The sequence below is a fragment of the Sceloporus undulatus genome, chromosome 3 (genome assembly GCF_019175285.1).
Source record: "Sceloporus undulatus isolate JIND9_A2432 ecotype Alabama chromosome 3, SceUnd_v1.1, whole genome shotgun sequence".
In the NCBI taxonomy this organism is placed as follows: Eukaryota; Metazoa; Chordata; class Lepidosauria; order Squamata; family Phrynosomatidae; genus Sceloporus; species Sceloporus undulatus.
The window spans coordinates 205213098-205239633 of NC_056524.1; the positions used below are offsets into that span (position 1 = coordinate 205213098).

The window sequence follows — 26536 nt, forward strand, 5'->3', positions numbered from 1 at the left end:
TAGCCTTAGAATATCCTTCCTCTAACTTTCCACCAGTAATGAATTAACAGACTTGGGAGAGAGCATTGCTAGTTTCAATGAGCATGCATTTAAAAGAAGTAGCTTGTTAGTCTTTTGCATCATATATGTGTTAGTCTTTTGCATCATGTGGATGGTGTCCCTTATAAAAATGGTGTCCCTTATATAAAATGACAAAATCAAAATTTGCTTTCTGGATTTTTAAAAAAGTTTCAGGCTGTGGATGATTGAATCCATGGAAATGGACAGTACAAGACTGTACAAGAACAACAAAGCAGAAATACATGAGATAAACCCATTTCTTCAGAAGCAGTACAGAGGGACTTGTGAGAACTTGTTAGTTTCTCTTTTAAAATATAATACTTTAACATTTTAAAAATATTATGTGGTTATCAGTGCAGGAGTATCTCAGTGATGTAGGAAAGAAAATTTTCCAGTGCTTAATTTTGTAGCAAAAATGTTTCAATTTTTAAAGAAATCATTGTTTCATAAAATTCATTAGCAATCATGAATGGTAGCCATTATAGTATTATTCAAATAAGTCTACAGTGGTGCAAGTGAGCCTACAGATAGTGAAAATGAAAGTAGAGATGTGCCAGGAACCTCAGCAGTGAGAGTTAAACTTGGATGGAAGTGCATGACACAACAGACATTTAAATACTAAACTACACAGTTTAGGTATGCTAAAAATAGTGTGTCAATGATTTTCAGTGCTTCCCTTCCTATTTAAACTGTTGACACAAGAAAAGTACATGTTGTAAAAATTAAAGGCAAGCATTAAGACACACATAAAGCTTTCAGTTCGTATGAATACAATATTTAAAGGACATCAGTGTGCATTGTTTCCCCCCCTAATCATTTCAATTGAAATGCTTATAGAATATAAGCATTGAATATTAAAAGCTTTGTCAATAAATACAAGTCACATTTGCCTGATCAAGTGATGCTTTTTTTAGGGTTGGCATCAGTAAGGGGGGGTCCCTGTCAGTGGCACCACTAGGTTTTGTGTCACCTGCAGTAACTCACAGTATCAACCCCCCCTTTGACCTCTTTCCATACACACCATACAGAATCCTTAGCAATGTGTTTTGTACTAATGATACTCATAAATCATAATTCCTGTATAGCACTGAATGTAATGGTAATAATTGTGACATAAACAACTAGCAAAATTAAAATTATAAATTACAATATCATACACTCACCTAAATGAATTTACATATACATATATGTAGTTTCATTTGGTTGAAGTGAAGATTTGGTAAAATGTGATGTTTTAAAAGAACATTTCAAAATTTTATTTAATTTTTTTAAATTTAAAAATTTTAATGTGAAAACTGGGGCCTCTCATTTCTCCTCCCACTGAGCCTCACCCCACTCACCCCATCTCTTCAGCATTTTAAAGAGATGCAGCAGGTGAATGCCGTGGCCTGTTTCTGTCCAGAGGCAGATGTTTGAGAAACAGTGGTGTCATCCCCCTTTAGGTTGTCACCTGGTGCAGTTGCCCCCCCCCGTACCTTCCTAGTGATGCCACTCATCCCTGTAGGTGCAGGACAGCAGCCTCTGTCACTCCTAGTTAGCACAGCCAGTGGTGAGGAACTCTGGAAGTTGCAGTCCAAAAACCACAGGAAGGTAGCATTTTGTCCATCTCTCAGGATACTAGAAACTGTTCTAAGAAAATTTTCTGGAAAATCTCTAGTAAGTACGTACACATGTTCTTTTGAAAGAATAAGAAAACAACTTCATTTTAATTGAAGCATAACAAGCAACTGACACACACACAGAGAAAAAAAAAGGAAAGTCATTTTGTCATCAAGTGAAAATTATACTACCCAGTGTTTCATCCCATTCCCCTGCTGGTTTCACTGGAAACCAGAGAAGGCAACTAAAATGGTGAAACTGGCCAAGTCTTCCCATATAATACAAATCTGCAGGATTCTCTCTCTCTCTCTCTCTCTCTCTCTCTCCATGTACAAAAAAAGTACATTTCTTATTGATATAGTCACTGAGTGGCAGTGAAGCCTGGGCATCAAGTCCACTGGGATCCATAGGTCTGGTCTTTCAGAAAGTTGTAATCACAGAATCATACAGTTGGAGTTGAGCATAACAACCAATTAATTCATCCACACACAAATGCACAAATAAAGGACTCCTCAAACATGTCCCTCTAGTCTCCATTTAAAGACATCCATAGAAGGAGAATTCACCATCTTCTGGGCAGTCTTTTTTCACTTGTAATCTGAATCCATTGATTCATGTCCTAGTTTTTGGAGCAGCAGAAAACAATCTTACTCCATCTTTTACATGACATCCATCAGGTATTTAAAGATGGCAATTATATCACCTCTCCATTTTTTCTTTTCCTCATAGGACATGGTGTTCAGCCCTTTTATCATCTTACTTGTCCATTCTGAATATGTTCCAGCTTATACAGTAAATAACCTTCTTGAGTTGTGGTGCCCCAAAATGGACATAATATACTAGGTGAGATCTGACCAAAGCAGAATAGTGTGATAGTGTTACTTTCCTTGATCTGGACACCATATTCCTGTTGATGCAGTCTAGAACTGCACTGGCTTTTTTTCACTACCCAAGACCCTTTTCACATGTACTGCTTTAACTGTCACTCATCCTTTATTTGTGCATGTAATTTTCTTGCTTCAGTGTGGCTCCTTACATTTACCTCTATTGAAATTCATTGTGTTAGTTCTGGTTCAGCTCTCCAGTCTGTTAAAATCAATTTGAATCTTGATCCTGTCTTGTGGGGTATTTGATACCATCCCTCATTTGGTGTCATTTGCAAATCTGATATGCATGCCTTCTATTCCATTCTCCAAATTGTATATAAGGATGCTGGACCAGGCCAATGGCAGAACTCTGTAGCATCCCACTAGTCATTCCTATGCAAGATGAAGAAGAACAATTGTTGAGTAGTCTTTGTGTTTAGTCTATCATCTAGTCACAAATCCACCTAATAATAACACAGTGTACACTACATTTTAACAGTTTTTATGCAAGGATATCAAAAGCCTTACTGAAATCAAGATATACTACATCCAATCTAGTCTTCTGTCATTTCCTAACTGGGTAAAGAAGGTTTTCTTTAATGGGTTTTGAGAGGGGATGGAGAGGGGGCAAGAATGAGACCAGGAAATGAACATTCTTCAATGGCTGCCATAATAGTTTATGACTCTATTCTTCCTAGTATTATAACTTCCTACATCTTGCATATATCCTTCTCAATTTTTGTAGCTTACTTGCTTAGGAAATGTTTTTATGATGCATGTCATTATACTAAAAATAAAATACAATACTAATTGCCCTCAAACCATGAGGGGTAGAACTTAGGGTGATGCTGTGGATATAGTATATCTTGATTTCAGTAAGGCTTTGACAAGGTTTTCCATGACATTCTTGCAAACAAGCTTGTAAAATGTGGGCTAGACAAGGTAACTATTACATGGATTTGTAACTGGTTGACTGGCTGAACCCAAAGGGTGCTAAACAATGGCTCCTTTTCATCCCGGAGAGAAGTGACCAGTGGGGTCCCACAGGGCTCTGTCCTGGGGCCACTGTTATTCAACATCTTTATCAATGACCTGGATGACAGAATTGGGAGCATACTTATGAAATTTGCAGATGAAACCAAATTAGGAGGAATAGTTCTATGATTCTAAGTGTGTTTTATGGATACCCTACAGACATAAAGGTTGCTCTTGCGTAAAAAAAACAACAACCCGACTCTATTCATCTGAAACTTTACAGTTTAGCTTTCCTCAAAAGGCACTTATGCTCCCAAATTTCTTCCAGTTCTGCCAGAAAATAAAGGTGTATTTACAGATGAGAGGCTGAGGTGGAGGAGGAGGTGGTGGTAAGCTCGGTGCAGCTGAAGTAGACACCTCTATCCAGCTGTGTGATGCACAAACATTAGACCAAATACCATGAAATAGGTGTTGGGGGGCTCTAGGGTTGCCTAATAAGTGAATATAGCCAGAAAAAATTTGGGGACCACTGCTCTACTGTGACAGATTATCATCATTCTACAAATTTTGTATATCCTGGTACTTATACCTGTCTTGGACAATCCAGGGGCTTCATACAGCCACCCAATTAGAAAGTCTGATATTACACAGCCTTATTCCCTCACACACTTAAAGAAGAGGGCTCTGAATAAGGCCTACACAAAATATGGTGTCAATTACACATCAGCCGAGCAATTTTTTTCCCCTTTAGATTACAGCTTCTGGAATCCTCCCAACCAGCCTGTCTGTGCTGGCTGGAGGATTCTGGGAATTTTAGTCCACAACGTTTCCAAGCTGTGCTCATCAGTAGAGCCATAAAGTTAGTTGTTCAAGTCACCATGTTTCTGGTAGAGACAGTAAATTGTCTTTGGGTGATCTTTGTGGCAAGGAGCTGTAAAATACTTTAACAAAACAATTGTGTTCATCCTTTAGCATCTAGGTACAGGATAATGGTCTATTGTTGGTATTGGCTGAACATTACTCTTTTTGTTTCAATGCTAACTGCCTGTGCTCTCGGCTCTGTAGAATATCTTGAGTTGAAGCTTTAACAGATAAGTGACTATGGGGATTATTATAGTTACCTCAGATGAAAGAAGTTCACATAACAATGAAGCTGAAGTTCAGAATGGCCTTTTTACAGCTTAGGGCCCCTTTCATTTCCCCAAGCAAGTTAAGTATATCTGAGATGCTTTCCCTAAATTGCAAAAAACAACAATACAAGCTTTAACAAAGAGTGCCCCCCCTTCCCCCTCACTTCAAGTCTGGTATCTGTTTCAGCATATTGATCCTATGAAGTCATTTCTTTAGACAGTTCTGTACTACAGCATGATATAAGTGGTTGCCGTCTCTTCAGAAATCAATGCCTTGGGATGCTTTGTTTCATCTGTTGAAAGCAATATGCCATTTGCCCTGTGGTGGTAAAACTTTGGGCTGCAGGCCCATCAGATTTAATCAGCCAAGCAGAATTGAACCTGTTTTCACTATGTAGGGACTGATTCAGGGTCTGAAAGAAGAGGAGTGGATGAGGCAGTAACTGTGCTCAATGTATTTGGGTCCCACTGTACAGTGAAAACTCTGGCTTCTTTTTTCTCTACCACTCTTGGTATATAGCTCCAATGAGCAGGAAGAATGATCTTTGAATCGGCAGCACACTGAAAAGTAAAGCCATTTTACAATTTATTGACATGATAGACAAGATGATAAAAAGCAATACATGATTATAAAATAGTGAGTAATATAAAATATGGGGTGGAAGTAATGATAATGGTTACAGCATAACAAGCAATTATAAAATGGCTGGTAGGTAAGAAAACAATACAAGGTACAGTACTGACTCAAACATATCCATTAAAGAGACTAAGAGGGTAGTAATTAAAGCAGTTACAATGTGACTAACTAAAAGGCTTGGATGAAATAATGAAACAGTAATCAAGGCATCATAAATCTCTAAGAAAAAACAAATCTGAAATTTTAGCTTGATCCAACATCCACACTAGTTTACCAGATTTAAGCATTTTAAACTTCTAGTTAACAAAGCAAGTCATATCTACCACTCCTATAAAGAGTTCAGGATTCACTCACTGCTTAATTCGAGGCCAGTCCAGAGCATTATGTCCAGTTCTAGACTGACCACGATGACGACCACATGCACTGGGCTGAATCTGGTGTAATGCTGGATCATTGTGTACATGGAACAGCCAGGCCAACACTGTACCAGGCCTACTGACCCATTCTGTCTTCAGCTGCTATTGTCACTTTCTTGCAGGCAGGAGCTTCATGTAAAGCTTGCCCAGCATGCTGCCATTCCTGTTGAGGATGGAAAAAGCTGCCCAGACATATTATCAACAAGAAGTCTGGGCACCCATTTCTGTTCAAAGCAGAAGTGTCAGCACACCAGACAGGCTTTTCCAGGAACTCTTGCCCATGAGGAAGCATTGATAGCAAGGTTGTGGACAATTGGATCAGTCTGAATTGGACCAAATCCAGTTGTCCACACACTCAAGGACCCAAGGCAACTCCAGGATTTCCAGGAAGCACCAGGATTTTCCTTGACTTTGCTTAATTCAGAGCAAAGTCAGGTCAAGGACAGAAAAACATGGGTTATCCTCAGAAGTAGCTGTATATTGTCAGGACTGTGTAGACTAGCCTAGATAGATGGAGCAAAAAACTCAGAACTGAGTAGCAGACTAAGCACAGATTGTACAAACCTCCTGTTTTTGGTAGTCCCTCTGTGTGTTTCTCTACTTTCTTGCTGGGTCTTTATATAAGGCTGTCACTATGCACATGTATGACTTCACTAGACTTCAATGCCTAGACAGATGCACCTGAGAAATCATTAGTCATATCTGTTACTTCAGTGGCATGGAAGGATCTTGGTTTATTTCCTGGACTATAGTTCTCAGATTGCAGACATGTATCCATTTACTTTCATGTAAAGCTATATAAGTCTGTTTTGTCAGGTGAAAGAATGTGTTAGGAAAATTATAGGAAAGCCTCAGCCTATACATGTGGTTTCCTTATGCAGTACATACTTTGAATGGGAACTGTTTTGAATTCTTTGAATTAGAACTGTTCTCAGATCTATGTGACTTCTGAATTAGGTACTCTTTTTGGACCAGAATCCACAAAACACTTGGAGAAAAGGTATTTCTGCTTTTTTGCATTCCTTTATTTTCTACTTCCTTATAAAATCGACTACATGGGCTTATTTCTTTTAGCATTAACCTCTTATTCAGTAATCTGGAACCTGCAGATAGCCACAAGTATGTAGAGATCATCTATGTCTCTTGTACATGGAGTTCACCTATGCCTCCTCTGACCTGTAAATCTTTTGTTTTACAATATAACACAGAAAAAAAGCATCATTACCAACACAGCTCACAAATCATTAGTTACAGCAATATGTATTAATTAAAGAAATAGACTGGGAAATCATTTCCCTTCCTTATTTCCCCCACCTTTCCCTCTTGTGACTTTCCACTGCCCTGTTAGGGATGTAAATCTTTGTAAAATTAATTTAATTTTTGAAGGTAAGAATGAATATTATATTTTTTCTCATTGCTGCAAGAAAGTTCTGAAAAATTTCACACTGTTTGTGGGGTCTATTTCAGGATTTATTTGGTGTGCTCCCCCCAAACAACAAAAACAACCAAAAAGGGGCACATTAGTTTTTTTATGCAGCATTTTTCTGTATAATTTTTTTTTCTTTATAGAAACTGCCATTTTCTGTGCAAAAAATTAAAATAAAACCATAACCCATGAGGATTAATTCTGAACTGTGAAGATTCATCTCTATCATGGTTGTCAGGGTTTTCCAACATGCAGGTAATCCATTTCTCATTTCTCATTCAAATACTTTCAAATATTCTTTTCATCCCTATTTCAGATACTTGGTTTTTCATCTTTACTTAGAATTTAACTGTTTTTCACCTGACATCATAAAATACTGGGAAGGTATCATTTTCTTTACCTGTCTCTATCAAACCACCTTCTTTCTAACATAGAGAGTAGATCTAGGGCACCTGAGTTTGATCTTGCAAACATTCAGTCAGTGTGCTATTTTCACTATCTTTCACAGTGGGAGCCAGTGATATGGAGTGACAAATGTGCACAGTTACATTTTAGTACACAAGGCATTACACAAGATGAGGGACAGGAATGATTCGGGATAACATTTTCAAAGTACATTTCTATATTTGTAAAACATTTCTATCCTTAATTGAAATAAATAAAATACTCAATTATAATTAATGTACAGTCACCCTTCCTTTCTCCCAGACATATTCATGGAAGGGCGACCTCCATTATTTTCAATGGGGCTGACCCCACGGCATGTGCTCTATGTGTGCTCGTTGGCACACATCCCATTGAAGCCTATGGGGCTTGAATATTGACGAGTCTCTGTTTCTGCGGGGGCACCGGAATGGATCCCCCATGAAAATGGAGGGCTGACTATACTCCAATATCCTAAAAATAATTGGTTTATCTTTAACACTATTTATATCGTATTAGCAAGGTGTGCATAACTGGAAGATTTCTAGATTTCAAGAACTGCTATCAGCAATATTCTGAATGACCATAGAACTAAAGAGGCTGACAATTACAAAAATGAAATATGTAGAAACTATTGCAGTGTTCCTCAGGAGTAGGGAATTCCATCCTCTTGAAATGTTTCAGACAGAAGCATGCATATCTCCAGTCACTGGTTGTGCTGACAGGAAGTAATGGGTAATAATCTGAAACAGTTGCTTGGCACCAAGTTGCCTACTTCTAGCTTGCAGCTATATCTCCCTATAGTTCAGAGAGAGAGAACATTTTCTTTCAGTTTTACTCTAACTTGACAGGGGCCCCTTCACATTACAAAATTATGGTGCTATGATTCCAGTTTGACTGCTGATCCCAGTCTTCATCATATGCATTCCTGGGATCAATAGTTTAGGGAAGGGTATTTAGATCTCTTAGCCACAATGCTACATTGTGCTTCACACAATGACCAGCCCCAAGATTCCATAGGATGTTGCCATGGCACTTAAAGTGGAATCAAAGTGCTATATCTGGGTAGAGTGGAAGTGCCCTAGTGTTGGGTCTCCCCTGAGGATACTAGCAGGATTGGAGTGTTTTGGGAGAGACATGGCACACCTGCAGCTCAGTCGGTGCAGCCCCACATGTTTGTATTGAACATTCACCCTGCCTCAATAAGGCAGGCAGCAAATGCTCTGTTGCTGTTGGAAAAAGTGTTGACCACTGACTTTATGTGCATATTTACATGGGCCAAATGAAGTGGCTCCTCTCCCTCCCAAACAGTGACATAAGGCAAAACCCCAAATGTGGATGTGTACTGTCTTCATGACATAAGGCCAATTCCTCACCAAATCCACCCTATGTTCAGGTAGATGTTTATCTCTTTTATTTTACTTCAGTTCTTGTTGAGCAGGCTTGGCAAGTTGCTGTACTGTTTCCAAAATGTCCCAGAAAAATTGTAGTAGAACAAAATAATTTGCAAGGTATGCTGATTTTTGTCACATGTTTGATGCCTGTGATCCAGGTCAAAGAAATGGTCTCTTATGGAAGCCCTTGCCTTGGAGAAAAGATCTGCAGGTTCCATTTTCAACACCTTGACACTGCTAGATGTAAGATCTTGTCCTCTCTGAGGGCCATTCTGTCTTGTGAAAAGTGCTCTGTAACAGCCCCAAACCCCAAAACAATAACAAAAATATTTATTTAACAAACTAAATGTTCCCCAATATTATTTTTCTGTTGCATTTTACATTTTATCTTGCTACACTAAGCTACCTCCTCCCCTTCATTCATTCTGATATAATTTCATGTCTTTTGAATGTCAGAAAGAAACTAGACATTTTAATAAGCCTCTTTCTGCAGTCAAGATGCCTTCTAAGTGCTGAGATCCTCTCTTTTTCCATTATGTCATCCCACCTCACCTCCTGAGATGGTCAACCTTTGCAATTTCCCCCAAAGTATCAGTATAAATCAATTTCTTTACTCCCTTTTCTCTCTTAAAATTTGTAACTTTTTCTAAGTGTCCCCCCTTTCTAGTTATGTCTGATGTTTTTCAAATCTGGCTTGTTTTAAGGGGAGTTGAAAAAGCTTTCAATATGAGAACATCTTCTGCTAAAGCAAGCTGCAGGTGACAGATTGCAACACCCCTTTGGGCATTGAGGCTGGAGAAAAATGCTAACAACTGGCTCCAGTCTAATCTACAGATGCCAGAACCTTGGAGAATTTTCTTGTCTCCAAAGTAACAAAAATATTTTACTCCCACTAGAGGCCTAGTGGGCTTTTTCACACTTGGATAGAATCTCTTTCTGCTCCAGAGGGTTGGTGTTTTAAAGGTTTTTTTAATATAAAAAAATATAAATCTAACATTTTCAGCATATAGAAATGACTCACTTTCATTGCCTGTCGATTTTATCAAAACAGGGCGCCACAAACCTTAGTATAATGCATGAACAAGACTCAGGAGACTTTTCTTCTTCTTGTGCTTTTTCCTCCCACTTGACTTATTTCTGAGATGTCAGATGTAAAACTGATGCTGAAATGACAATAGCAACATTTTCTCCTGGGATAGGAGCTTGCTGGGTAGGTTTCACTTTTATCCTAAATATAGATCCTTTAAGTCAGATTAGCTACTTTCCACCTTCTTCATTTTGTTCCTTAACAGTAATGCCACAAAATCCTCTTGCTTGAATCATCTTTGCGTGTTCTTTAAGTGAAGCCTAATTGTTGACCTAGAACCACCTGTGTAGTTCTCCTCTTTGGTTATTCCTGCTCTCTTAACCAGTATGAACTTGATAATTATAAGCCAGTTGATTTTATTATATTGCACTAGTTATTTTAAATATTTTTGATATATACTCTTTCCCACATGCCTATATCATCCCTTCAGTATGCACAGTTCCTTTGTAGCTCAGCACTAGGTGGCTTCATGGTAGCAAATCTTTAGTCCACAGATTAATACATTAAACAATTTCCTCACTAATAATAACAGTGCATTGGTTTTACTGGTTGGGTGAAAAAGCTCTTCCATGCACTACCTCTCCGCAGGACCTTACAGGTGGAAGGTTTTAAACATGAACAATTAACTAGAGTGATTCCAGGTAAAAAATAAGGTGGAAGGATGAGCTGATTTTGTAGTAAAAACAATTATTTCTTTATTAAAAAGACAGAATCACTTCTATGAAACACTTAGCTCTAATTCTATTAATTTAATTTAGAATTCCTTTACAATCATCCAATTTGTCTTTGCCCTGGATCATTTTCATGACTCACTTCTCCTTATTTACCTGTATGATTTATTTTAAAAAAATATGTATACAGGCAAATCAGATTTCTGACTGTATTACCAGATCATGGTGAAGGTTATGTTGATTGCCTTAAAGACTAACAAAATTTATTCATTATGAGCTTTGGTGCACTATAGTCCATTTCATCATTTGCCTACAGCGTCACTTCAACTGACAGACATTTATACACATATTTGGGAGGAGAGAAGGAAGTTGAATAATGTAAATGCAAAATGTAATGGCACAGTGATGTTCTTCTGGCTGTTTAACAGTTGTTGGGAGATAACAGGGACATTCTAGCATAGATAAGAAAATAATGATGATGAAATGTCTTTGTGCATTAAAAGTAAAATGTATTAATAGAGTATAAGACTATTTTTGGTGTAAAAGTTTAACATGGCTACTCCTCCAAAATATTTTGACACCTTTCATGTGCCGTGCAGGCGAAATGATGACCAGTTTTTGCTGAATTCAAAGATGCAGAAACAATTGTACGCCTATTTGTGCCATGTTCAGATTTGTTCTTGGTAGTCAACACTGAACTCTGCATGGTTGTAAATCAGCATAGGATTATTATTTTTTTAAAAAGTAAATTTACAGGCTGGGACACTGGAAATATCTTTCTGGTTATAACTCTGTTTACACCTCCATGCACACTGGTCTCCTATATGATATTAGGTTCCATTAAATAAAGCAGGACCTATTTCTGAGCCTAATATCATTTGGTTTTTATGGGGAAACCCCTCCCCAGTCATAACTTTCTCACATGTATTACCTATCACAACATCATTTTTACTGCATGGGTTATCTCCCACCTCAGATTTGCAGAATTTTGATGGTAAAATCGAGCTTTGTTTCTGAAATGGATTTAAGACTTTACAAACCTCTAAAACATGTTTACAATTTAGCCCACCTGTAAGAAGAAGGAGAGTAGTCAGCAAATAATAAACTCAGTCCAGCTGACAGCTATACTTCATGCTAAACTTGGTAATTAAACCACATGCAAAAGAAGGACTCTTAAATATGCAAAGCAGTCTGTTTATGAATTGAATTCTTCGTTAAGTATGTGATTTTTCAAGATTATAAAGGTCATCCTGCATCCAAATAATAGTCTGAAAATGGCTGAGGCATTGTTTCCAGCCATCAAACCTAAGAGATTTAAAAGGATATTAACTCAGAACATTTGTGATTTATTACCTATTTGTGTATCTCTGCCTTTTCTCTTTAAGAAGTTTGCTTCAGAATTGGCTTGGAAACAAATTCTTAGCTTGTTACCTAGATAAGAAATAGTGAAAGTTTACACAGGCTCAGTACATACCGCCGTAAAGCGGCGTACCATCACCGATTCTAGGGTTAGGGACCACGAGGCAACCGCATGGTCCCTAACACTAGAACATACAGGCGGTGTAACAATGGCTGTGCCCTGTGTAAATGGGTGCCACCATTGTTACATAAGTGCTGCATGGCATCTGCACATTGCTGTGCAGTGCTTACATAACGAGTGTGCCAGTGGTGCACTTGTTACGCCGCCCCTGCAGCTTAAAAAGAACTTGCTTTTCTTGGCTGCAGCTTTCCTCCAGAATTAAAAAGGCTCCCTGCAGAAAGTCCTTTTCAGGCAGTCTGTCCCAAGCCACAGATACATCAATCTTCATCACTTATATATTTAAAATATAGGGTTTTTTTTTGTATAAACATCATCTTCTATGTTGTCTCCTCCACAATTCATGGAATCTGATGTATCAGAATCTACAGCCAAAACATTTAAGTAATTAAATCACAGAATGAGAGATGGTGCATCTGGAGTAAAGTTTCTGCAAATACTTCCATTCTGTCTTCTCCATTTTTATATTTATACACATGAATATACTCTTCATTTTTAAAGACTGCATAGAATAGTTTACAAGCAAAACTGAATATTCAAAATACTATACAGTACTAATGAAATAGGTATATTACAATAAGCACAATGATATGTACTACCAATTGTTTAAACCAGAAATGCACAACCTTTTTGACCCGAGGACCATATCAGGATCACACAGAATCACTTACCAATTATATATTTTCCTACCAAACACAGAAAGCATAGTTCAGAAAGAAGTCACAGTGTGATATTTTCAAGTATGAAAACACAGCTCAGTTCTTTGAAAGATCTAAATGTTCTGCTCTTTATAAACCTTTACAGTGTAAAGAACAGAGTATTTAAAATTAAAATGCTTTAAACTGCTTTTATATCTGATTACTGATGGAAGATTAGAATGTTTCCTTGCTTAGTTCAGAAGAAACTTTCACCATATCAACACCAATCCTGTATCTGTGTGAATCAGAGAACAAGTGTAATATGACTGCTCAAATATTTTACCTAAGCATAGATTTCCCGAATCATCTTTAGGAACATCCACACTACACACAAGCTGAATTACAGTAGTTCAAAACCAAGGGAAAACCTCTTTATTAATCTTTGCTTGGAGAGATGTTTGTTACAGTACTTACTCGTGGAGAAAGGGAAGAGAAATCTACTGTAAATGTTTTGAGGTTAATAGGGATGGATCAATGTAGGCAGATGATCTTAGTCCAGACTGAAGCTTAGTCTGGTAACCATAGCTGGAAATTATTCTTAGCCACTGTATCCACTTTCAGTAACAAAGATGGATTCCAAGATAGGCACCTTAAGTGGAAATATGACTCTGTCCAGAAAAGGCCACCTCTTCAAATCCTGGCCTTGGGAGATACCCAGTAAAAGTGCCTTTGGCTTGTATTTAGAAGTTTATCACATGGGGCTTAAACCGGTCCCCAGCGCGTTCTAACGGGGGCGAGCGGGGGCGCGCACGGAACGCGATGGGCACCAGATGGGGCCCAAAACGCGACTTTATTGCACGGGGGGATGCCGCCGCCGCGCGTTCCCATCGCGTCCCAATTCGGTTCCAGAGGGCGCCATTTCTGGGGACGCTTTGAAACAGTTCCCAGAAATGGCACCCTCTGGAACCGAATTGGGACGCGATGGGAACGTGCGGCTTCAGCGTCCCCCCGTGCGATAAAGTCGCATTTTGGGCCCCATCCGGAGCCCATCGCATTCCGTGCGCGCCCCCGCTCGCCCCCGTTAGAACGCGCTGGGGAGAGGTTTAAGCCCCATGCGATAAACTATGTCTCAGTTTCTTACTATGTTAGGAGCAGACAAAATTGGCAGCATGATTTCCGTGTCCATATTCCTAGTACAGTAAATGAATGACTGCTCAGCTGTTCACTCCAAATAACCCAGCCTTATAACGACTTTGGGAAAACTAAAACAGTGGGTGGTTTAGCATTTTAGGACAGGCCTGGGTTTAACCTCACTTCATCCTCCTCCTGCACAACCACTCAGTGCTATCATGAATTATCTGAGTATAGCTATTTACATGGGTAGCTAGATTATGGTCTTGATGTTTGAGATCCATTCAGGATCACAAACCTTCCATAAGAATGTCTCTAGACCATCATTCTCTTCCCATAGTGATCAGTCAAGCAGAGTATGAGTGCAGTAGTGCCCCTTGGCTGACACTCTCCAGAAACTAACACACAAAAGTATGGTGCCTTTGGTGCTAGATAAACTATAGCTATCATGACTGGTGGCCACTGATAATCTTATTCAGAGTGAATAAGAACTTCCTAAGAACTGTGAATAGCACCTATTCAAAGGCTGATCTTTTGAAAAGTGCACATACCTACAGTATCCAGCCATCACACATAAAGGTCAGATTGTACCCTTATTTATTCATTTGTGCTGGAGTAAGCCTTCAGTTCTTCAGCTGTTCAAACAATGCATCATGGCTGCCTTATAAAATATAGCACCACTCCTGTGAGAGAGTATTAGGTAATGACAAAAAGAATTGCGTGGTAACTTGTAGGCATAAATTGTTGTGTATTATTTTTCGTTTAAGGATGTGGTGGAAATTTACATATAGATTAAACTCCTAAATATACAAAATGCCATGGTAGTGCACTATTTATGTATTACTGTGTGTCTGTGTGTGCATTTTGACATTCACCTAAACCTCTTTTACCTCTTAATTATAAATTATGCTCAAAGGTGTCCATGCTCATTCTTTGGGTCTTTGAGGGAATGGGGATTAAAATGAAAGCTTGTAGATTAAAGGGTGACAGGCAGTGTGTGTTCATTTTTGAACTGAAGATAATTGAATTGAATAGAACTGATCAGATGACAAAGGAAAAAAGGAGAAAGCTTGCTATATTATAAGAGTGAATTGCTGTTATTGTTTTGTGCTTGGCAAGCTTACCGTACATACTCAACTATAAATCGACCTCATGTATGAATTGTGGGCAGGTTTTGGGGGCAAATTGATGGATTTTGATGTAACCCGGGGATAAGTCACGGGTAAAATTTAATGGCAATGCAATAAGGAATCTAAAGGATGAAACAAAGGAAACAATGCCAACAATCTTACAAAGCCACAGAAAGCATAACTGTTTGTGGTCACACTGAAGGATGGGTGGGTGAAAAAGTAGAGGAGAGTCAATGCTTTCAGGACAAGTTACACTCTTGCGTTTCACCAGGGGATGGTTTCTATTTTTATGAGAGTTAAAGTATAGTACTTACATTGACCCGTAGATAAATTGATTTAGATTTTTGGGGTCAATTTTTTGACTAAATTTTCTAGACTTATACATGAGTATATATGATATTCCATGGAGATTTGCTATTATCTTTCTCTGAGACTGAGAGAGTGTGACTGCTTCAAAATTACCAAGTAGGTTTCCATAGCCTCCTGGTGTTCTAGTCCAACATTCCATTGATTACACCATGTTGGTGTAGTTTCATGCAAGAGAAAATTGTAACAGAATAGGATGTGGCTCTGGAATATTTGCTGCATACATTAAATAAGAAGGCACTTCAACACATGTGGAGATGAATAACCATAGGGCCAGTACAAATGAGCAAAAAGAGCCAGCTTCCCAAAATAGCACACTATCCCAAAATAGCACACAGGGAACATGCTGTGAAGCCGCCCTGAGCAACCACATAGTGGTGGTGCTCTGGCATTGCGGCAGCATGACATTTAGATGCTACACGCCACCGAAGCCCCAGAAAACTGCTATCATGGCTGCAAAGGCACCTTTTTCCTGGTGCAAAAGAAGCAGCTTTCTGCTGCTTCTTTTTGCACTGGGAAAATGCTGGGTTGGGGGCATGGTGTGCAGTTGCCGCAGCCCCAACCCGGCGCTCAAAGGGACGGTGGCAAGCTGCCCCTTTACCACCATCTATTTTCAGCCATAGACAACCCAAACCATCTCGAGATGGATAAGTATGGGCATATACGTAATGCTTTCAAATGAGCATTCTTTGTGAATTAATTGAATCATTACTATTGAGTGTTTGTGCAAAATGGCTTAGAGCAGCAATAGTAGAAAGTAAATCACCCTATTCTGATAGATCTCAAGAAGATTTGCAGCAGATTCACCAAAGATTTCTGCTTCTATTGTATAACAGAAGAATGATTTGGGATGTGTGCGAGAAGGAGTTAGTTTCTTAAAATCACTCCAGTCACTCCAGAGTCACTCCATTCACTCTTCAATAGATCTGCACTTGTATATGCAAGTTGTCGAGAGTCAGCATGGCATAATGGTTTGAGTGTTGGACTATGGCTGTGGAGACCAGCATTCGATTCCCTGCTTGGCCATGAAACTCACTGGGTGATCTTGGGCAAGTCACATCGTCTCAGCCTCAGGGGAAGGCATTGGTAAACCTCCTCTGAACAAATCTCTGAAGATAACTCCACAATATATTTGCCTTAGGGTCAATATAAGTTGAAAATGATTTGAAGGCACATAATAACAACAACAAAAAATGCAAGTTGTCCCAGTGTAGTCAGGTTGGATTCAAGTGTGCTGTAGGCAATTAATTAGCAGTAAATAGGATCTTGAAGTTCTAGTAAAATAACAACTATCCCATTTGGTGGGCAGACTTCAGGAGTGGGGAATCTAAGAGGAGTAAGTAGTACTTGTAGACAATTTCACTACCAAACACAGGCCACTGTACAGTCTCATTTCTTTAATCTAGCTCGGCCTGTGATATTGGTACCAACTATGTGGGCTGGATTCACATTTAGTCACACTTATAATAGATTGATTGAAATCAATGGGGTTTGTGTATCTGAACTTTTTTTTTGCACTTTACTCTGCCTCAGACTCATGGGAGCTCATTCACACTTAGAATAAATCCATTAAAATCAATAGGACTAAAGGTACTCACAATGAACCTAAGTCTTCTGACAACAAAAATGCCACTATTTCAAATCAGGACTGCCTCTACATTGCAGCATGAGACAGCCAATAATTAGTTTTGACAGAAGGCAAGGACACCTCTTCACATCTGGATACAAACGGAATATATAATATTTAATACATGTTTGAGTCCCTCCCAATTGCCATTAAAAAGATCACCAAGGCCTTGAGACTAGCTGCAAAATGAAACTCCTCCTCCCAGATGACATATATTTACTTATTAGATAGAGTCCTGAAGCCTCTTTGAAATAACATCTTTCTTTCTTTCTTTCTTTCTTCAAATTTAAAAAATATTAGTATATGAAAGATATACTTTCTTCAGTCAATATATACAGGAGTACCACAGTTAACAAAGTCTTTCCTTTTTAAAAAAGGAATAGACACTGACCATAGAACTACACTGGAGGAGCTACAACTGCGTAGTAAAATATTCTCTCTAGGAATCTCTAGGTCTTTCAGAGCAACTTTTAGTTAAGGTTGACCACAGAGTTGCACTGGAGGATCTAGATATTCCTAGAGAGAACATATCAATCAAATAAATGAATAATCAAATCCACAAATATCAAATAATAAATATAAATAATAAAACTTGTATTTTTATACTGCTTTTCCTACAGATCAAAGCGGTTCACAGTCATTAAAACTCTTTGACCCATGTCATAGTACAATATATCATACAAATCCAAAAATACAATCAAAGTTTAAAAACACATATAACAGCTATCAGGTATCAGATAACAAGCTATTCCAATAGGGAGTAATTTCTCTACAGCGAGTCGGGAGGGTATGCAGCAAATATAGAGGGATGAGTGTATACTTAATTCCTTCAACTCTTTTCCAGGGGACTTTCTCCCCATATCCCATTAAATAGTTTTATTAAGCTTCTCTGAATCATTTCCAATTTGTCTATATCCTTCTGTTCAATGTCCAGGCTTGGACTCTAAACCCTTTGAATATTCTATTATGGCATGCAAGTGCGGGTCATTGACTGTAATAAATCTTATTTCATTTCTGTGGCATGCAGGCTCCTGTAACACTGCAGGATTAATGCAGTTTGACACCACTTTAACTGTCATGGCTCCAGATTATGAAATCCTGGGATTTGTAGTTTCTTGTGGCATCAGGGCTCTCTGACAGAGGAAGTTAAATATCAAAAACTACAAAGCTCCTAATTTTATAACATTGAGCCATGGCAGTTAAAGTGGTGTCAAACTGCATTAATTCTGCAGTGCAGCTGCAACCACAGATGGAATACAGGTGAAAATTCTGTGTGGGAGACCATCACAGGATGATGTGTAATATAAATAGGGAAGAAAAGGTGGATAGGCCCCTGGTTTAAGATAAAATCTTTTCCCACCTCTGTTCTCCCAATTATATAAAAGAAGGAGAACATAAGATATTAATTAAATATCATTTGATTTTTAAAGTTAATTATATTTTTGCTAGGCGTGCTTTCCTTCTGTTTGACAAGCTCTGCATCTAAGGTGGTTCTTCTTGTTTAATTATATTTTTTGTTTAAAGAGATCTTGCCTACAAATTGCATTGGAAAATGCTGGAAGGGAAAAGAGATGAAAGAGCCTTAAAGGAATGCTTTCACAATGTTCAGCATTATGTCATAGTGGGACTGATTTTTTTTTCCAGGATAAGAGCCCCATCACTATCCATGTGTATATAAGCAAACATGCCAAATTTGAGAGCTTTTTACATTTGACAAAGGAAACTATGGTTCCATGATGTGGAACATGGTCTACTCTGATTGTCTGATAAAAATCATCACAGGTTGCTTATTTTTGGTCTGTTTACTGCCAACAATACCTTTGAGGGCCAACATGGAAGTCAGGTAGGGGACAATTTTCAGCAGAAAACTGGCACAGGGCCCTGATCTGACTTGGGAACATGCAAGGCCAGCACAAGATAGTGTATTGGCTGTTTTGGTATGCTAAATTCACCTCCTTGTTCTATGCCTTGCTGGATTTAAAAAAATGCTTCCTCACATGCCATCTTTGCCCACTTCTACCTCCTCAATTGCCCTGAGCTTGGCTCACTGCTTCCTGCTGTTGCCTCTTTCTACCCACCTTTGCACTTGTCCATCAAAACACAGACAATGCAGCTGACCCCAAGAATCTCAAGTCATCTTTCTTCTCTATTCCTTACTCTGAGAAATGTGTCTTTCTACCAAGGTGAGCTGGCCATGTTGGGGGGAGGCACTACAACATACCCAATAGCTTTTACAGTACTGTTTAAACCATTTAACTTTAAAATATTACGCTTGACGTTTTCTGCTTAAGCAAACTGCATTTCAAAGTGCAAAAGCAGTTTGCACTCAGTTAATTCAGCAGTTCACCCCACCTTTCTTCCAAAATGGGATTGAAAAAGGCTTACAATAATTTTAAAAAGCTCCCACTCAAACATTAATTTATAAAAGTTAGAAAGAAATTATACATCAACATTATCAAAAACATGATTTAAATATCTAAAATGTTTAAAACATAAGGAGGAAAGGGTAGAATCCTGCCCTTCCCAGTAGACTTAGGCAAAAGCAAACCGCTGCAGTTTCTTCTAGCTTGTGTGTTCTTCCTCATAATTTTGCTATTTTTGCCATATGTGTCTATGGTAAAACCATGTACCATGGTTTTCATTGGTGAAATATTAAAGCACATGCAGCAGTAGCTGTAGCAGCTGCACAGGGATTGGCAGAGACATGGTAGTGGCAACAACTGTGGTTGAGTGGGCTTGTGCTTCTCTTCCTGATATTCCATTTGAGTCAAATGGTTCATCATGATTTTTGGCAAGGCCAGTCCTAAGAACATATTTTGGATAGGATCCCCAGGTGCCTTCTTTACCAAACAAAAATGACTAGGATAGGTCCTCTCTAGATCATAGATGAGCATCTGAGCTAGATAGCAGAAAATGCATCTCTGGTTCTGACCATTTCATCACACTGAAGCTGTGTGGCAAATCTGACAAGAAACCTTTCCTTTCCATGGTTCTGAACAAAAGCAAAATCTTTTAAAAGATATTTCCTTACATGAGCCTGTCATGCTCCATTTACTCCTTACACATTCTATCTCATTTTACAGCCTTCAGACACCTCACTTGAGAAAAGTTCTGTGTTTTTGTTATCTCTTCCCCTCCCCCATTCAAAGAATTTAAATTTTCTTTCATCTCCCCTCTCTTGTACCTTGCATGCCACTTTAGGAAAGACGCAATGAAGTAGTAACAGACAAGATAGCAATGGCAAAAATAAAATAAAATAAATCCCTTTTCAGTCTTTCTCTACTGCTGAATTTTACGCAAAGATAAAGAGGCCAAAGGTGCTGCTAGAATCTGAGTAATGAAGCGATGGAGCATGGCTGGTTAAAACTATAGTGCACCTTTACCCGGGAGAATATCTCAATGAATTTAATGGGATTTATGTCTGAGGGGGCATACACAGAATTATACTGTAATACATTTCTTAATATATATCCTTGTGCTATGCCTTTCTATAGATTATTAAAAAAGAAGATGCATAGTGATCCCATTCTGTGTAAAGTCAAATCAAAGAATTCAAAGGGACATGAAGAACATAAATGCTTAATGCATGCTCCCCAGTAGATGGACAGTAGTCACTTTGCCATTAGGGACGTAGCCAAGGGGGGGTTCTTGGGATCTGGACCCCCCCTTCCATTAGAAAAATGAATGGTGTGTGCTGCTGCGCTGCCGCACCCAAGCCCCATTATAATGGTGGCACTTAGTCTGGACCTCCCCCCTTCCTGAAATCCTAGCTACGTCCTGTTGCCATGGAGAAATCCCATGTCAATCCAATGGCCATGTTGTTGTTGTTGTGGTGGTGGTGTGTCTTCAAGTCATTTCCAACTTATGGTGACTCTTAAGGTGTTTTCTTGGCATGCTTTGTTCAGTGGTAGTTTTCATTGCCATCTTCTGAGGCTGAGAGAGTGTGACTTGCTCAAGGTTGCCAGTGAGTTCTCATGCCCAAGCAGGGATTTGCTGTTATTGATTTCACTTGCCTGTGGTAACTTTGGCCCGTTACAAACGGGCCTATAGTATGGACTGGGTCCGTATTAGGGTTAGAAAGGGGTGTCCTTTCCGGACACCCCTAACCCTAATATGGACCGAGTCAGTAAAAAATGGTGGCGCCCGTTCTACACGGGGGCTGCCATCTTTACGTAGTGGATGCGCTGCATCTGCACGTTGTGCAGCGCATATGACGCTGCAAGTGTGCCATTGGCACCTCATAGCATCATATCCGCGCCGTGGAAAGAAGCGCCATTTTGGGGCTTCTTTTTGCTCCGCGAGGGAGCCGCGTGGTTTGGCTGCTGTGTCTCCCTCACGGAGTAACTGGCAGCGGCGTGAGACTGCCCCTTCTGGGTGGTCTGTAATGCGCCTATGTGAACATATCCCTTGTGAATACAGGTATCATACTGTAATTCCTCACTGGATATGCTGCCCAGGAATAATTAGGAGATACAGTTCAAAATATTTGGGGGGATTTAGTTACTTATCTCAACTTAAAGAAACAGAAAATGAGAACTGTAGGTGTAAGAAAGGGTGGTGGCCCACATCTCAGTGGGTGGTGAATCCACTCTGGGTTTTAATTTGACTTAGAGGGGCTGTCCAAGGTAATGAACCTATTTGAAGATAAGGCTTACTGTAGCTATCAATGTAAACAAAAAACAAGAAGAACCTTACAATAGAAAACAAGAGTATCTCTAACCTCAGCTATTGTAGTGTGGATGGTCCATTAAAAGATGTTCAGGAACCTATTTCTTCCTCTACTAGCCCAGAATGGAAAGAGAAGCAGGACTAGGGCAAAGATAAAAAGTAGCTATTCCCACTAAAACCCCTTCAGATGTACAGATGGCATTTAACACCATACAAACTAGTGAAGATGTTTAAGAATAAAAGTAATAAATGTTGGAAGTGCAAAGTTAAAGTAGGTACATATCTTCATTGTTGGTGGGGATGTAAAAAATCAGAGGAATATTGGAAAGAAATACACAAAGAAATTAGAAAAATAATTAAGGGTATAGGGAAAATGGATCCTAAACTGTATCTTTTAAACATAACAGACAATCTAAATATAGACAGGAAACAGGATAAATTAATTTCTTACCTGATCGTTGCTGCAAGAACTGTTTTTGCCAAACACTGGAAGAAGGAAGACACTCCGATGATGGACGAATGGAAACTTAAAGTTATGGAATATGAAGAAATGGACAAGCTCACTATTTTATTAGGGAAAAGTTCACTAGATAGATACTATGAAACATGGAACCCTTGGAGGAGTTACTTACAGAAAGAAGGGAAAATAGTTGATGGAGGAGGGTACTGACATAATATAATAAACTTTGATACAGAATAGGAGAAAGATTAACCGTGGGGTATAGGTTCACGGGTTAAGATTAGATGATATTGCCGGAACCGTTAAGAATTGTTAATAGATCTAGTGGATATTATAAAGATACAGGAGAAAGAGTTAGTGAAGTATGAGAAGAATTAATTGGTGGAGGATTTTGATGTAGAGCCTAAGGAAGAGCCAGGAAGAGAGAAATAGGATGACAGGATATAGTAAAAGAAGTAGAATTAATTATATATTTAGGTTTTATTATGTAGAAGAAGTATTATAATCTTTCATGTATTGGTGACCGTTTTTTGTTTTCATATTCTTTTAAAAATTTTTTTGTATATGATGTAAATAAAAAATTAAAAAAAACAACCCTTCAATTTGGGACAAACTGGCAACTTGTAAATACGTCAACAAGCAGGTGTAAGTAGTGGGTTTTGGATTTTCTAGTTATTAGTAGGAAGGATTGTGTGTGTGTGTGTGTGTCTGTGGGATGGAGATACTAGAATCTAATAGGGGTATAGGGGTATAGGGACTACATAGAATTAAAACTGTATTAATTAAATCATGCTTTCATCACAGATCAGTGTTGCTGTAGTTTCCTCAGGTGAAGGACATAATTCTGAAAGCTCCATTCCACTTAGTTTACTAGAAATTTTTAAGCTGCTTAGCTTGCTTTGCTGTCAGTGAGATTGTCACTGAACAGATGCACTAGATTGCTATGGGCCTCACTGGGAAGTAAAGAATATATATTTCTTTCTTTCTTGCCCTCATTCCCACATATCAGGAACTTTCAGGACAAGGTCTAGGCAATAAAATCAGTCTAACACACTTTAAATCACTTTAACAATCCAAGCAAAACAAAACTCACAGGCCAAACAGCAAAGAACAAAGTCATCATCTCACTAGGCCTCAAATGCACAAGTAGCCAGATATTAACTTGGCATCAAAATAAGGCCATTTTTGTCATGGGTTATGTCTCTAAAAGGAGGGGATTCCATAACCAGGGTGCTGCAACTGAAAATACCCTCTCCTGCCTCTCTACTTGAAGTACTTCAAGGGATGGGCAATTGTTACCCTCCAGATTTTCTTTTAACTGTATCTCCCATAACCCCCTGAAAGCCAGAATGGTATAGTGATTTGAGCATTGGACCACAACTCTGGAGATCAGGGTTCAATCTCCTGCTCAGCAATGGAAACTCACTGGGCGATCTTGGGTGAGTCACATATTCTCAGCTCCAGAAAACCCTGATAGGTTCATCTTAGGGTAGCCATAAATCAGAAACAACTTGAAGGCATGCAACAACAACACCTAATCCCACAATCCCCTACTCCTGGTTATTTTGGCTTGGGCTGATGGTAACTGTAGGTAAAACACATGGGGAGTCACAGTCTCTTATCTCTGGTATACTTGTGGGATAGAGGACAGAACCTCAGTCCAGATCTCAACAATGAGTCAACGTACTCTCTTGTTACATATAGAAACAGGTCTTCATGTTATAAAGATTATGGATTTTGCATAAGGGAATAATGATTCTGGTACACTGGGGGGCAGATTAATGAGGTTTGGTGGTCTGCCACACAGTTTAGCACCAAGGTTTGAATCCTATTGGTAGCCCCAGCTAAAGAAGATTCAGTCAATCAATGGTTGAATTATGCAAATCCCCTATTCTAGTTGGGATTGCTAATAGAATTCAGGTCTTAGTGTGACAAAATGTTGATTGCTGTGGTGGGTACTGAAGCTTTAACTAATGTGGCTTCCTCAGTGTTTCACTTTGCACATATTCTGGTGCACTGGGCGCCAGAATTATTAAAATGTCTGCCACAGTGAAAACTGCAAAGGGAACCTAAGACTTGTGTACACAATGAAACAGTTAGAATATTGGTTATAGAAATCTCCATCTACCTGGGGCTGGAATTCATGATCACAGTTATGTGACTGGTTTGTATTAATATTCAGTTGATAGAGCAGGGAATGTGTAGGAATCATGAAATCCCCCCAGTCTGGACTTACTGGACAGTAGCCAGTACTCTGAAAGCAACAGGAGTCTACTGTCCTGTTGACTGAGAAGCAGCAGACTGACATTTCCATCCCAGTCCCAAGGAATTGTGGCAGGAATCCTACTTCTGACTATTGCAGTGGAGATTGCTTGAAGGAGGAGTGGTGGAAATATCAGGCTATTGCATTCCAGTTAATCCCCTGTCACTTGCAGTGGCTGCTGCCGAGTAAGTCTGGACAGGGTTAGGTTAGACTGGGAGGCTCCATTTACTTATGCAACTAAGGTTGCAAACAAGTAGCTGATCTAGAATTGTGGCCCTACATTTCATTTGCCACAATAAAAAAATATGTTGCTGGATCTTAAAATGGAGTTTTAAACTTCTCTTGTAACATTTCTTCCTGAAGAAGGATTATCTGCTCTTTCTAGATTGTTGAATTTGAACTGCATAATTAATTTGACTCTTTTCTGTTGTAGAAGTTGGCTGGATTTGTCTTGGACTTTCTGATTCCTTTGTTTCATGAAATAGAAGCTCCAAAACAAACCAATGGATCATTAGCTAAAGGTAATTAGTCAGACAAGACCAGGCATTCAATGTGAGAGACTGGAAGTTTAATGCCTTTAGAGCTTTGACTAAATGCTGAATTTGTGTTCATGAACAGAAAGGCAGAGGGGCATCCTTAAGAAATATATATTTTAAAAATTGCATTCAAGTTGTTTTGAGTAATATAAAAACATAACAATCTTGGCAGCAATTTGCTATCTCAAAATAATAACCAAATAATAAACCAAACACACAACAGTATTGATGCTCATTAGATGCTTTACTTTGCTAACCGATTGATCAGGCCATGTTTTGAGGAGAAGCAGAAGGCACTTGAAAGTTGCATTTTTCCAGTTCAGTGAAGGGACAAAAGTTTGCCTTTGCAGAGGAAACACACACCAAACTAAATAACACAGATTCATACCAAAGATTAGTAGGAAAGTTCTTACAAGATTTTACAGACTTAATAACATAAATGATAACTGAGGACTGTCAGGGAATCATTGCCAATGTGAGAAATGTGGATAATTTTGATAAGGCCTCTTTGAGCATTTCAGCTGCTTGGCAGTTAGCCAGCCCTGAAAATGTGTGAAAATATGTCCACCGCTTACCTTAAAAAAAGAAAAGAAAAAAAAAAAAAGAAAAAAAAAGAAATGGAAAAGGCTGGTGGACTAGATAAAATGGCCTTAAACTTCAGTTCTTAGAGACACATATGGCTGCTTTTTTCACTAACTGAGTTGTGTCAGACAGATCCTTAGAATGGTGAGAAACTGTCCACAGATCTGCTAATGCTACCTTTTCAGGACAAGTCCATTAGAAACACTAACTGCTATCATATTCCAGTATTACAGCTATAGAAATGTTGTCCTACGTGATTTCTAAAGGCTATCTAGAGGGAACACAACTTCATCTTTGCCTCTATTAGCCTTGCTCCTTTAGATGTGGTGTTTTTCTACAGGATCTGGGCTTGGGCTCACTGCTGAAAGACCAAAACTAATGATCACAGCTAGATGCTTTCTTTCCATTCCAGGACCTCCTTTGTCCAGGCTGGTGAGCCATATAGAGCAGTGCCAACCATATAGGTGTTGACTTTCCAGTGGTGTCACCAAACTTCTTTGGCAGATTATGCTGAATACCTCATCAAACCACAAATCCTAGGATTCCACAGGACAGAGTAATGGTAGTTAACATGGTGTCAAGATGCTTTAATTCTACCATGTGGATACACCCTAGATTAGTGTATTGCAGTAATTCCCTTGAATATGAGTCAGAAGCTGCAGCTACTGCAAAATGCAGCATCTAGATTTCTGACCAGAACAATATAAAGAAACCATGTAACATGATTGGGATGGGGGGGGGGGGAGTAGGGAAAGGGATTTGTTTAAATTGTATTTTATACTTATTTTTATTGTATTGTATGGTTTTTTGATGCTGTAATCCGCCTTGATTCCTTGTGAAAAGGCAGGCTATAAATTATTATTATTATTATTATTATTATTATTATTATTATTATTATTATTATTATTATTATT

General features: G+C 38.8%; 1 long non-coding RNA gene across 2 annotated transcripts in view; it reads right to left on the reverse strand.

Moving 5' to 3' along the window:
• Positions 1-7320: 7320 nt before the first annotated feature.
• LOC121927290 overlaps positions 7321-26536 on the reverse strand; it is a 49663-nt gene continuing 30447 nt past the window's right edge. The window contains exons 3-6 of one of the 2 annotated variants that reach the window (XR_006103169.1): positions 22233-22307; positions 12038-12115; positions 9990-10089; positions 7321-9217 (exon numbers count right to left, since the gene is read on the reverse strand). This is a non-coding gene — a long non-coding RNA (uncharacterized LOC121927290). The remainder of the gene's footprint in view (positions 9218-9989; positions 10090-12037; positions 12116-22232; positions 22308-26536) is intronic. The other variant, XR_006103170.1, reaches the window with a different exon arrangement.